The following is a 15,089-nucleotide window of genomic DNA, read 5'->3' as shown; positions in this document are numbered from 1 at the left end:
GTCCGGATGAATGTTTTTATTTATTTATATATATATTTATTTATTTATTCTTTCAGTTTTCTTTTCTTTCATTTCTCTAGTAGCACAAATAGCTTTTACAGTGGCGGATCTAGTCCGGGGCCGGGGGTGCCTAAGCTCCCCCACAGTTTTTGAGTGCCAACAATAATTTAAGCTATTATTTATATATTTTTCAAAGTTTATAGTAAACTCATGATATAGGGCCTACCTATCATAGTCTCGGTTCTGGCTGCCCGCCCCCCTCAATTTTAGCTTCTAGATCCGCCTCTGAGCGTTTTATCCTCTTTAATACACCATTTGTAAAATATTTTCCGTTCCGTACAAAGAGAATTTTTTAAAAAATTGTTTGGAAATGATTATATAGGCCGGGACTTCTCTAGGGGTCGCGAAAAGAGATAAAAACAAAAATATAATTAGGAAAAATATATTTTGATAAACATATTTTTATTTCTATACTTGTCAAATACAATACATCGAAGAATAGGCCTATTAAACAAAATCTTAAACAAATAGATTCTAATGAATTGTAAAAAAAAAAAAAAAAAAAAAATGGAATAAAATAGGAATGAAAGTGATTAAAAGCTACAGACTGAAATAGAAATACAATGAATCATTGGTTTTCAAAAAGTCATCAGTCAGAAAAGTAAAGTTATGAGAAAATTTTTAAAAAAATGATTAATTTTTGAAAAATCCTGATAGACATGAAATAATCGATCTCTGTTTGAAAAAGTAAAGCATTGGCATTATACGAAATGAACAACTTGTTGTAAGTCCACATAACACACGACGTCCCTAGGATGTTCCATTTTGATCCCAACTATCCCATATAGTTCCCAGGATTATCGGGACAATGAGAAGACATCGCATAGACGTCCTGCATAGGACGTCCTAAAGGATTTCCATGGGACGTCCCGGATGGGACAGGAGATTCCAGGAATTAGGGAAATCCCACGCCGGACATACCTAGGACCACGATTTACCAGTGGACATACATTTGAGGTCCCGTTTTCCGGGATATTAGCGGACATCTGAATATCCCGCGGAGGTCCTATGGATGTTCCGGGAGCAAATTTGGATGATCCCGGGATAGGATTGCCAACTGGCAGGTCTTTCACTGGTTTGGCCGGAAATATTGCTGTTATTTTGATTAAAGCCGATGACCGGTACAAATTTCTTAACCAGCCCCTTTATCACCGTTTTTTTTTTCAAATATGTATCTAGTTCGAAGTATAGATTTAAAAAGTAACTTTCATTCTGTAAATCCAAAACTGTCACCTTTCATCATCTATCATCTATTAACATATTTTGTTAATCTATTTTAATTTTAAAAAGATGACAAGGACTGTATCAGGGAAAATTTGACATTTACTTGTAAGGAACTTTATGCATTTATTGAGAGTAAAAAAGGACTTCTTACAGCAATTTCCTGTAGTTCAAATATAAGTTTAAAGAATAAATTTCATTTTTCAAATCCAAAATTTTCACGTAAAGATTAATATGTTTTTGTTCATCTGTTTTGATAATTTTAAAGAAGTGGCAGTTAATAGTAAATACAATAAAACGATCAAAGCCGATTTCAGTTTCTCATTTATAGCACAATGTATCTATTAAGCTTATTAGTGAATGTACTAAGGATATGTAGAACATAGGTGCTAATGCACTTTTGTTCACGATAGTACATTTCCTTCCCATGAATAGGTCCGAACAGTTACTTGACACTTAGACACATATCATAGAGAATTTTGAGGGGTGCCGTTTTCTTTTATTTTCCAGAGTAGGCAACCGTATCCCGGGATTTCCCGTTGTCCATTGCGGATCAGTCTCGGACGTCCGTGTGCTATGTGGGAAGCAATTGGTGTTGCAAAATAAATAAATAAAAACTGTGCTCAATGTAAAATTGTCATTTTCAGACCAGACTCATGATGTTTTCAAAACTACTGATTCAACTATAAGAAATAGACAATAATAATAATAATAATAATAATAATAATAATAATAATAATAATAATAATAATAATAATAATAATAATAATAATAATAATAATAATAATAATAAACTTATTACAAACCGGAAATTACTTATGGGAGTGACAAGCAGGAGGATGTAATAAAAAGCGGGTAGTGATTAGAGATGGAAAGAAGCGCCTTTTTGTTTGGATAAAAATTTTTCCTCATTAAATACTGCCTTTTTAAAGGAAAAACTGACATTTTTGCTTGTTCGACTTATAGTTTTCTTTTCAAAATACTATTTTTGTTTTCCTGTAGTGGATTCTACAATTAAGAAAGTGCATTTACAACATCCAGTACTTGCGAGTCGCATGTTCAGTCCGGAACAGTGTTCATTAGTTTCCTAAAGAAAATTTCCCTCGACTGACAAAATTTTTCCCTTTTCTTATCAAATTTCCCCTGGTTTGTTGAGTATCTAATTCCTATGACAGAAGTTATATGATAAAATTAATTTAGCCATATTAAAGGAAGTGGCAAGCACATTTATTTCACTCATTATATTTTGCTTCTATTTTTTTTAAACAAAAATATACACCCAACCAACAATGGGTACAAAATATGCTTTCTTGAACATATACATACAAACTATTGGTATTGTATGCATCTATTTCTGAAGAACAAAGAAAAATTTAAGCATTTAAATTGCTCAATCAGTCAGTTCAAGAATTTCTTTTAATTTTCAAGTTTTATAGAAAAATTCCCTTTTTTCTTTCTTTTGCTAAATTTACTCATGAAGTTTCCCTGGATTAGGGAAATCTCCCTCAAACTACGAACACTACTCATTGGCTGGTTGTCTTGATTAGTTTTCAAAGTAACATTGCAGTTGTTCCCTGCAAGAGTAAGTTATGCAACCCACATATCTCAAATGTAGCTTTTGTTGCCTAATCATTTTATGAAGTATAACTCCCATGTATATAACTATATTGTCCCTCCTATCTCTCTATCTGTATTATTAGTTTACATCTGAAATCTTGTCACCTGACGAAACAAGAATAAGAAGAAAATAAACCTGTTTGCTTGCACGCATCATTTCCGTTAGTTATTCTTTCGAACGTAGTTATTGACGTTGCCACGACTTATTATCATCTTGTTTTCCATTCATTTCTGAGAACAATTTGCTAAAACATGAAGACCATAGGAATCAAATTTTGAGCAGACTGGAGCAAGGGCACCATCAGGGGGGACAAGGTGGGGCGCTCGCCCCCCCTAGAGGAAATTATACTTCGGAAGCTCGAAAACCCAATAGATTTTTTAGAATAATTACCGCAAACTTTGCAACTATATTTGAAATGTCGCTCATACTTGCCCCCCTCTGGAAACCACAACATGGGCGCCCTTGGACTGGAGTTGTGAGGATAACATCTATTATAAAGTAATTTTTAATAAGTTTTAAAGAAATTGTTGAGTATAAACTTGGCAACATCGCGTTAAAAGCTTCTGTTTGCAGGTGCTGACGAAAAGTGAGGTGAGATATAGAAAAGAGAAAGCTGATATTTTTGATTTAAAATACAGATGTTATCTGCAATAAAGACTCCTTTCAATGAGAAGGGGCACTGTGGTTAAGTAGTTAGTGGTAGACCACTTACTTTTGGTGCATGGGAGTCCTTGGTTTGATCTCCGATCAAGTTTGTGGCGGACACACACCTCTGTGGATTTTCTCGGGGTACTCCTGTTTCCTTCTACATTCTCTTTCCATCAATTCTACCATCACTTGCCTTAATCATCGCTCTTCTTACTCTAAAGAACATAATCGTGGGATGTTAAATTGAAAATTTTCATCTCATTGTCGTAAGGTAAATAGCTTAATATATGTATGTGTTTTACTGGTTGCCTAAATTCAATCTGATTGGCAAGGGAAACGTACAATAAACCAAGAAACATACACAAACTTTTTTTTTTTTTTTGTATAAAATTTTATTTACGTTTTGTTCTCCGTTCCAGGAAAGTTTTATCTTTAGCTCCTAACAGTTCACTTTATACAATAACTTCCTAAACGACTATTTCTGGTATGATGTTGATAGCCCCCTCCCCTTGACGCTCAGGTATACACTGGATAAAATAGGCTTCAATCCTGTTTTACACTGGATAAAGCTGCAAACTATGGCTTAGCCCTTCCCTTGATCATATCCTGGATCCGCCACTGTATATATATATATATAAATCTGGTGCATTTTCAGAACAGTTATTGGTAACAATTTTACTCAAATTTTTGTCGTTAAACGTCAGTTTAATATAGTGATCCACAAATGTGATGATCGACGGAAAATATGCGAACTAAAAACAGTGTTGCAAATTTATGAATTCTAATAGTTACTGTTGTTATAAGCATTATATTCTGCTATTAATGCAGAAAGAAAAAAATGTTTAATTTTCTTGTGTTTATGTTGTTCCCCTTTTTTATATCTCTATAAACTATTCCCTGGAGCTAGAAAGCCCACTGCTCCCACCAATTTGGTCCCCTTTTCTTCCTATCGCATGACCGAGTTTCTTTCACTCTTGAATCTTATTCAGGATTTTTTTTCTTCAGAATGCACTAATTAAATATTTCTTCATGTTGTAATGGAAAAATAAAAGTGGAATGGTACTATTATATCTCCACTGCAATTGAAATATTTAAAATACTGAACATTTTCCAAGAAAGAAAAACAGTGGGAAGTTTTATTGTTAGTATTTACTTATAAGGTAACTGCAACTATATACGTCAGTACAGCTAAATACGCCAAATATTCAGTACTGTGACGTTTCTCACGAAATCCGCTACAATCCGCCTCCGATATGTGCCACGGTCTTGAGTAAGTCCGATTTGACGAATACTTCGGAAGACAGCGCTGAGATAACCACGCCGTGCTGTGTTGTTTGCTTCGTTAAGGTTCCATGGAAGGATGTTATTATTTTAATAGACATAAGAATCCATTATTAGTACCGTGCTAACTCAGAACATTGCCAATTGTTTACAGCAATGTACACCCTATTTCGTGTCCGTCCAAGAACACTTCGTTTTGTAAGCGTAATTTCAGTATTTGTGATTCTATGGCTACTAAATCAAACCAAGCATGGTGCAGCGAAATACGCCAGGGCTTGTGCAGAACTGACTGCAGAAGACAAAGATGTTTTCATGTGTCCCACATGTTTCATGTAATAACGGTGTTATTTTTTTAAATCACAGTGCACTGGTATTGTTTGTTTATCTTATGGACTAAAACTTTTCAGTTTGGAACTTCATTTCAACTTTGGAGATTATCGTTTTTACATTTTATCTTTTTATCTACATCTTACACTTTGGTTATTTTATTCTTTGCTTCAGCCATGTTGTGTAGCAATATTTGAGTTTGTATAATACAGACGACGTAAGCAGTTGCAAGATTTATTACAAATTTCTAGTAGTATCTAGACTTGGCGTAATTACCTGCACGTGTTGGTAAATACACCACTTTGTAACGCTTTTTTATTTTGCCTTGGGTACCATATAGAAGTGAGTCGCATCATTGCCACATTTTTTTCTACACGCGGAAAAGGCTGCTGTGCAACGCATATGTCTTGTTCTTTGTGGTTCATGAAAATTAAGGCCATAAAAAATCCAACACCCGGCGTATTTACTTGCATCTACCTTATAGAAAAAAGCAGTTATTTTCTCAAGCCCTTGAATCTGCAGTCGCGATATGAAATAGGTTCAGATAGCCTAATGTAGGCCCCTGACGGCAAAAAAGGAATAAGATTGTAGTTGCTGACAAACTAAATACAGTAAGTAGCTGTGACATCATTCCATATCCTTGTATCATAGGCAACTAACATTACTTTGTCACTGTACGGGTTGCATAAAAGTTAAGGATGTTGCAGATTTCAAATAGAATATGGATTGATATCGTTAAAGTTACTATTATTCGTGAAGATAGGTATTGACAAACACGGCCAAGATAATCACTCGAGCCACTTCTTATAAGAAGCAGAATTCAAAAATTCAAGAGTTACTATGTGGAATACCAGACAGACGGACGGATAGACTGACAATTCAATCTTATAAGTCTTAGTGTATAATTCTAAGAAAAATTTAAATAACTTTTATATCGGGACGACTATTTCTAAGCGTGTAATAATCTTATCAAATCAAATAATGCTACGTTGTACTGTTTTTTGATCTATGAAAGGGGGCACTGTAGCTCAGTGGTTGAGCACTTACTCTAGGATCTCTTGTTCGATCCCCGGCCAAATAAGTTTGCGGTGAACAACATCATATCCGTGGGTTTTCTCGGGGTATTCCCTTTTTCCTCCTACACTTTCATTCCACCAATTCTTCTATCATCATTCACTTGCCTTAATCATTGGTCTTCCTTAGGCTAAAGGGCATAACTGTGGGATGTTAAACTGCCATTTTCATATTTTGATCTATGGAAACAATATTAAACCCTGAAATGGTAATTATTGCTACACTTTCAGTAGTATTAGAGAGAGACAAGGATAGACGTGAAAAGTACTCTTGAGATGCTGAATCTTATCAAAAACCCTTCCGTCTATCAGTTATGGTTTGTGATCTATGGTAATCGACGTTAATCAACGTAGAAACGAGAAATTTCTTGATTTGTATCACTACTACCGATTAGGACAGAATGTTAACGGATATACTTTTTAAGACACTGAAACTATACCCCCCAAAACTCTTGATATTTGCTACAGTTTCCGCTCTGATAGACAGACAGACAGACTCACAAATGGACATAATTATTCCATAATATTTCCTATGCTTACACAAAACATTAAACTTAAATATTACGTATAAGGGTCACGCAAGTGAGCCTTTAAGATTTTAATGATAGGTACGTCTGTTCGTTACTCCACACGATAACGCTTGAATGATAGCGAGATTTTGAATTATATTTTCTGCAATATACAGCTATAGCAATTATTTCGGCCGAATTCGTTCACGGAGTTACTTCATTAACATTGTTTTCAGGGTAACAGTAGCTATTCAAACCTTATTTGCTCGGTCGAGTTCGTTTACACCATTAAACCGTTTTTGATACTAAAAATATTTTTAACGTTATTTTTGGGTTCATAGGTTGGTGGGCAACATGGAAATTTTAAAACTTTTCTCTCCCTTGGGAGAGCTGTTTTATACTCTTCATCGTAACTCTTCTTTGTAACTGCATTTAGATATTCTATCCTCGGTCTACCTCTTCCTGGTTTTCCTTCTGCCTTTCCCTCTATCAACACGGTGATAAAATCGGAGTGCCGAATAACATGGCCAAGCATGCTGTTCACTCTTTTTCCTATTATCTTCATGATCTGTCTCCGTCCTTCATTAGCTTCCATTAGTACGTCTTCATTCCTTTTCCTTTCGGAACATTTTGCGCCAACACCACATTTCCAATACTTCCAGCTTCAATATTTCAGTTTTTCTCAATGTCCACGTCTCCGATCCGTAAAACGCCACGCTCCATACCAGGTCTTAATAAATCGTTTTCGAGCGTCCAGCGACACATTTCTTTATGTTAGTAGTACTCTTTTCCTATTGAATGCTTGTTTAGTCTGCGCTTAAAAATAAAATAAATAACTAAAAATGGGGTTTTCAGCACAAAATGGGGTTTTCACACTGGTTGGCTAAAAACACAAAAATTACTTGGATAAATAAAAAAAAATGTCGGTGTGATTAAAACCTCAAATATTTGGGATATAGGAGGGTATGTGCCTCACATACTTGGGGTATGAGACGGCACATAAAGCCTAAACTATTTTGTTTGACATGAATGTAATAAATAAGTTTCGGGTTATACTCTTTTACTGTTAAATATAAACTAATTATTTGCTGAGCAAAACTATATATTTTCATTAAAATTCGACACATTTTACAGTTTCCCCAACTAACTCTTTGGCTTCATCAGACACTATGTGATACAGTATAACTGTACAATCGTATATTATAACAAAGCAGAACTTCTACTTATGGACAATATCTTTTACTGTCTTTAACAGAGTTTAATGCTCTTTCTATTGCTTGAAGTAAAGCAAATGTTGGCTGGCGAAACTCTTCGGAAAATGGATTTCGGTGTCTTGTTTTTTTTTTTTTTTTTTTTTTTTTTTCTACGATTACCGTGTACCATAGAGGAATAATCACCAAAAAATATTCTCCATTCAAGTTGGTGGATTGAAATCACCCTTAAAATGTGCAACCAAAATGCATTTGCGAATAATACAGTTAAACTATGGCTTTTGCAAACATATGTATCATCCTAATATGAACCTTCTTCATCGTATTACATTCACTGTAATTTAGCAGTGACGAGACGGAGTAGCATTTTCCAGTAATTCACTAAATTTTAGTGAAAATATTTACCAGCCAAAATATTGAGAACCCAACATAACACATTTACAAAAGAAGAAATCTATATAAATAAAAATAGACTTCCATAACTATAGTATTTTGAACTGTCGTTCGTATTAACCCTACTATAAACATATTTGAGCTTATTTTGAATAATGGGCAAAGCTGACATAGTTCTGTATGTAAAATATCCCTGATTTTTTTTTTAATGAAATCCACCTTCCCACGACTAAATTCCCTAACCTGTGGTTTAGAACACGAAAATAGAGGCAAAAGATCAAGATAGCTAGCTGTTTCTCATAAACACACACACACACACACACACACAAATACACAACCTGTCACCGGCACATGGAGGTCCCCCTTGACCTCGGAAGGGTCACAGGTCAACTTCGCAGTTTCAGTCACAGCTGGGCACCGCTAGTGACACCCGAAAAATCGACCATCCCTCGGCCATAAATCACTCGTAGCTCGGTCAACAACGGGGGAAAAAATTCAACCCCTCCTCCCAAAAGTCCGTGGAGGAAAGAAACTGTTGGAATGAGAGATTTTTCTACTTGGAATGGAGCACCGGAAGGACTGGACTGATTAAGAAATTTCCCTACTCAAGGGGATTTTTTGTGGGAAATATTAAGAGACAATGGGAAATGAAAAATTCGGAATATTCTCATGTACTACTAATAATAAATATATTTATTCAGTTCCGATATATGATACCGGTACAATACAGTTAGAAGAACTCCCTCTTGGATGTTGGCTCGGCAAGCTGAGTTCAATTTGTGGTGGTTCATGTACACACGGAAAAGAAAGTATTTGACACATTTTTTTTTGCTAATAACTTGGGAACAAATGAATTAATTATGAATCTTTTTTGTTGTTATCCTTAGAACATGTTGAGTTATTAGGAAAAGAAATTTTGTCAACTGTAAAATATTTTCTTTCGTGACTGTACTATACTTCGGATCCTACTTTAGTTCACTTAGTTTTATGTCCACTTCTTATATTGAAGAGTATCAACGTGAAAATTATATTTTCGTGTCGTACGTGTAATGGAAGAATTCCATTTGTTTATTAGTATCACACAGTGAGCCTTATAAGATTTTAGTGTTAGTATTGAGAATCCATCAGTCTGTTACTGCATCTGATAACTCTTGAACGAATGCAAATTGTTTAAATTCTGTTTATTGCAATAAATAGATAGAGCAACGTTTAAAATCTATAATATATCCCCAGCTTCTATGCAACCTGCACAGCAGTAACGACATGTTGGTTGCCTATTATAAAGGGTATGTAGTTTTCTTATTGCAACTATGGCGGCCGAGTTCGGAATAATAGTGATGTTAATGGATCGCTTTTGAAATCTATAATATCCCCTGAGCATGTGGCACGATGGCTCATTGGTAGCTGCTGTGATGTAGTCTGAGCGGTGTGAAGCATTAAATTGACTCATTTGGAGTTTGAGCCTATCTGAAGAGTATAGTAAAATTTTTAACTATTCTGGAGTTTTTGCGTTGGTATCCCTGTTGTATTGCATTAAGTATCAAAGCGTTTAAGAGTAAGTAAAGCCCATAGAGAAAAGTGTTATGGTACTGGCATTTAAAAAAGAAAGTAGTAAAGCGCTCGCTTCTTGTGCGAGGGTCACGGTTCAATTCTCAGTCATATGAGTTTATCGTGGACAACATCGTGCTTTTTTTCGGGGCCCTCCCTTTCCTTCCATGTTCCCATTCCACCATTTATTTTTATAATCATTCACTTTCATTAATCACCCATCTCCTTTAGCTTAAAAGTCATAACCGTGGGGCGTAAAAATCTTCCCAATTGTCCTCATGACACTTTATGACTGCCGCACTGCCAACATTTACTTGTTTTCCTCAATGGTCAACATCGAACCGCTGACCACAAAGTACATTGTACTTCATATTTCACGCGAGCTGCTAGATACACGAAGATAATGGATTATTATTTTAACAATTAAATGACATTAAGAATAATCGTACTAATACTAATAACCAGTGGCGTATTTAGGGGGGCTTCCGGGCTTAAGCCCCTCCCCGAAATCTTACTTACTATAGTAAAGTATATGAAATATCTTGCAGAATTTTCATATTTTCAGGCAAAGCCCCCCCGAAACAAAATCGTAAATACACCACTGCTAATAACTGTCTATTATTCAAATGATAAGTCTGAATCCGGAAGAAAAAGGTGAAAACGAAATGAAGTGAAATGAAATCTTTCAGTTTAACGTCCCACGATTATGCTTGTTAGATGAAGGAAGGTGGATAACTAAGGCAAGTGAATGCTGAGGAAAGAATTGGTAGAGTGAGATTTGAGGGAGATAACAGCAGTACTCCGAGAAAATCCACGCACACGATGTTGTCCACCACAAACTTATTTGACCGAGGATCGAAATAGGGATCCCACGCTCCAGAGGTAAGCATTCTACCACTGACCCACAAGATGAAAATGATACCCAGCACACATGCCTATTATAAAAGGATATGTAGTTTTCTTATTGCAACTATAGTGGCCGAGTTCGGAATAGCAGTGATGTTAATGGATTTCGTTTAAAATCTATAATATTCCTATCTTGTATGCAACCTACACAGCAGCAAAGACATGTTGGTTGCATATAGTAGAAGGATGTGGAGTTTTCTTCCTGCAATTATCTTGGCCGAGACCGTTAATGGAGTCAATCCGTTAACATTTTCACGAGTAACGGTGAAGTTAATGGATCTCGTTTAAAATCTATTATATATCCCCAGCCTATATATAGTGAGTGAATGATTGATTCTTGATAAAATTTCTCGACCCAACGTAGATGTGCTTTGGTTATTGAAGCTTAGTGTTCTGTTTCAGCACCGAAGCTATATGAGACATGGACCTACAGTTAAAAGTGTATCAGAACCACCATCAAGCGTTCAATTCTCAATGCTCTGCTACCGATGCTAGTCAGTAGACCAGCGGGAAGGGCTGAGAAAGACGTACTAATAGCTTTTCATTGATATTGAAAAAGCATTGGACAATGTATTGCAACATGCTCATGTGAATGAAGAAATTAAGGGGTTCTTTATTTGGCAGAGAGTGATATATGAACTCTATGAGAACCAGAAAGGAAAGAAAAAGGAAACTTATGAAAAGTTTGAGACAAGGATGTGGATTTTTATCATTATCATTCAATGTCTAACGTTTGTGATACAATGGAAAGATATTTCACCAACAAAAATGTCATATTGAAAATTCTTCAGCGAGTGACTAACGCGCGTGCTGTCTATATGTATGGTCCTGGATTCAATTTCCTGGAGGGTATTTTGTCTCGCAAACAAACCCTAGTACTGAACTGGATCTCCTTTTCCAAGACAGACCCTCACATAGTATCGATGCGGAACTCGAAAGTTGCTACAGTTAATGGGCGCTATTAATAAAGAAATTATGTTAAGACGAAGAGATTCGCAAAAGGGTCGTAGTATATAACAGCTTCTCACTTTCCTGCAAAAGAAACTCTCTCGCCTTTGGTGCCAGCGGTCCCGGGTTCGATTCCCAATGGGGACTCTCAGCCGAAAATGTGTAATCCTCTATGTGCCGTATACCTAAGGAGGCTAAAAGTTATATTGATAAACAATTATTCAACGAATAAGCATCCGTCCATGAAATCAAACTTGCCGTCACATGCACTAAGTTTTTGTCAATGTCATGAAAATGTTATTTCGATATAAATTTTATGAGCACACATTAAACATTTCCAACGGATGCTTGAGCTTCGGAGCCAAGGCCATACCCATGTGGTCGTCACCGATGGTGTACGGAATTACCGATGTTCAATACTACATTTCTCTTTAGTTTTGGAAGAACACCAAAAAAGTCCCAGGGTTATGCACCGAGGCTAAGAGAGACGGTGATGGTAAGAAATAAATGAAATGGTGGAATGAAGAAAGTGAGAGGAAACGGGGAAAAAACGAGAAAACCCACGCACAGAGTGTTTGTCCACCAAGAAAGCTCACACGGCGCAAGCTGGGATCGAACTTGGGAACCCATTCACCAGAAATGAATGCTCTATCGCTTTTTTTAACTGATTCACCGAACGTGCCTCATTAACATGCATTTCTACTTATTAAGTTTCTACTTAATTTTACTCGCCTTTTATTTGTTTAACTCGCTTTACGAACAAACTAGAACTACAGGGACATGGACACAGAAACGTCGAGGACAGTTAAAATTACAAAGGTTCTGCCGCCGGAAATCGAACGCGGGACCCCGTACATCAAAGGCGCACGTGCTAGCCACTTAACTAACGGGGAGAGCACCACTGAGCCACCACAGCTATAAGATGTTTTAGTTTACTTTTCGCTTATTCGCTTCTTATGGAGACAATTATGCTTCATATGATTTCCGCGACAGACCAGACATATGTGTGACTTGAAAACGAGTAATAACTACAGAAAAGGCGAACAACTGATTGAGAAAACGACATAGTGTACATGGATTGGATAAACTACTGGGAACACATTCGTTCCAGCGGCACTTTTACTGAAACCAAGAAATTCAAGTGAAAGATGTAATGATTTTTCCCCTTCCATTTTACATTTTATAAAAAAATAGTGTATTACCAGTTCTATTTGTGCAAGACTCTTGCGCAAGAATCTTGATCTTGGTCTTGGTCTTGCAGGTATGGTCTTGGTTTCGGTCTTGCATCGGGATTCCTGGTCTTGGTCTTGTATCGGGATTCCTGGTCTTGGTCTTGCATCGGGATTCCTGGTCTTGGTCTTGGTCTTGCATGCAAGAGTCTTGCACAAACTGCAAGACTAAGAATCTTGCGCTTATCACTAAATCCCGGTAATCCCCAGAAATATGTACTATAAATAAATAAAATATATATATGTGTGTAGCTCACTTGTACAGCTCTCAACTCTTGTGTGTTAGGTCTCAGGTTCGAACCCAGCTCCCGCCAAATGGCCTTTGTGGTAGTCAAACACTGTGTGTCTAGGTTTACTCGGGGTTATCCCATTTTCGTAATTCCACCATTATCATCCATCTCGCATTAATTCATAATCGAAAAACGTTAAAGTTCTTCCTTTTTTTAAGAATGGTGTAGGTCTATGTCTTGTTTGGATATTTGTTTCTCGCTAAATGCTAACAAATAGTGTAGAATTATTTTTCTTAAAAACATAGAAGTAATACACAAATAAAAAATCGTGAATTTAAATTATTGCACTCAACGAATATTCACGTGTATATGCAGAAGTATACCTATATATTCAAAAACTCTGTAAATATGTACAGATTTCGGCAAGTTGGCGAGTTCCGGATCTGTATTATGGTGAGTTCGTGAGTGTGCCACTACCCTGTGCTCTTCATTACTCAGAAGAACCGCGAAATGTCAATATTCAGAAGAACCGCGAAAGAAGTATGTAGTTCTCTGAAATGCTGGTAGATGGCTCTGGCAGTAGTAAAAGGCTACGATGATTTTAAATTATGAAGAGTTTCCTTGTAGCTTTTTGTCCGTACTTGTCTTATTTGGTCCATATAATTAGAGTCGGCTTGGGGATATAGTTGAACTAGGCACTCACCTATGGTTGACAAATTTAAGGGACAGCGCGCCGGGTGATTTTTTTCACTTGGCGCAATTTGTAACGTTATTATGACAATTATTACAGCTTGCTATGTAAAAGCATTAAACTAACCTAGCTTCGCCCAATACTTCATCGAAATCGAAATGACAGTAACTTGTGTTCAGTTTAGGAAAGAATTTTTCGTTTAGGCGAAAGTCTTTGACTAAACGAATCAAAAGACAATATCACTAAATTAGGTTGAAAATCCTGTTAGCAGGTTTCTTGTGTGCGAAATATTTCTCGCTTAGGGTATCAAAATGCCTAGTGCCTGCCCTGCATAGATATATTGTTATTTTGTTATTTTATCTGCCTCTGCTATACCTCCATGAAGTGCGAAACTAAAATAAAAGTAAGAATAGAATTATGGTAAGACTTGACTTGATCTGACTTGAGTTCAGTGTCCCTTTCAGCAGCGATGTTATATGAGACGTGGACCTACTGTTTTAACGTGGAATCCGAATCACAGAGTTTCCTCCGAGAATCGAACCCAGGTGACCCACGCCAAAGGCAAGAATATGAGAACAAGCGTGTGGAAAGATATTTTGTTGGACTTTGAATGAAAACTTAAGAAAATATTTTGTACGGAGTATTGAACTGTATGGAGCACGTAGTTGAACGCTACTCAAAGGCAGAGAGAAACGACTGGAAGCCTTCGAAATGTGGGTGTGGAGAAGAATGGAGGGAATTGGCTAGATCGAACGAAAATTGAATGAAAAAATCTTAAGAATACTACTACTAGAAGAAGAGAAAAATATTTAAGAAGAGGAGCTGGTTAGAACATTGGCTGTGAAGAAATTGTATCATGAAGGGAGTACTAGAAGGTAGGGTGGCAGAACAAAGAGAGATTGATTGATTGATTTTGAGTTTTACGTCCCGTTCAGCAGCGAGGCTATATGAGACGTGGACCTACTGATTAACGTGGAATCCGAACCACATGAGCTCCCGCCGGGAATCGAACCCGGGTCTCTCACGCAAAGGCGCGTGCGCTAACCGCTTAGCCACGGAGGAGCTCAGAAAAAGAGAGAGTGGCGAAAACATTACAGCTGATGAACGGTATTAAAACAGAAAATTGGTGCGTGAAGACGAAGAGGTAAGCTGATGACCATGAAACATGAAAGCTTTACAGCAAGTCACCTAACAGT

Source organism: Thermobia domestica, chromosome 11, assembly GCF_964235325.1.
Source record: "Thermobia domestica chromosome 11, izTheDome1.hap1.1, whole genome shotgun sequence".
Lineage (NCBI taxonomy): Eukaryota > Metazoa > Arthropoda > Insecta > Zygentoma > Lepismatidae > Thermobia > Thermobia domestica.
This window is presented reverse-complemented; position numbering follows the sequence as displayed.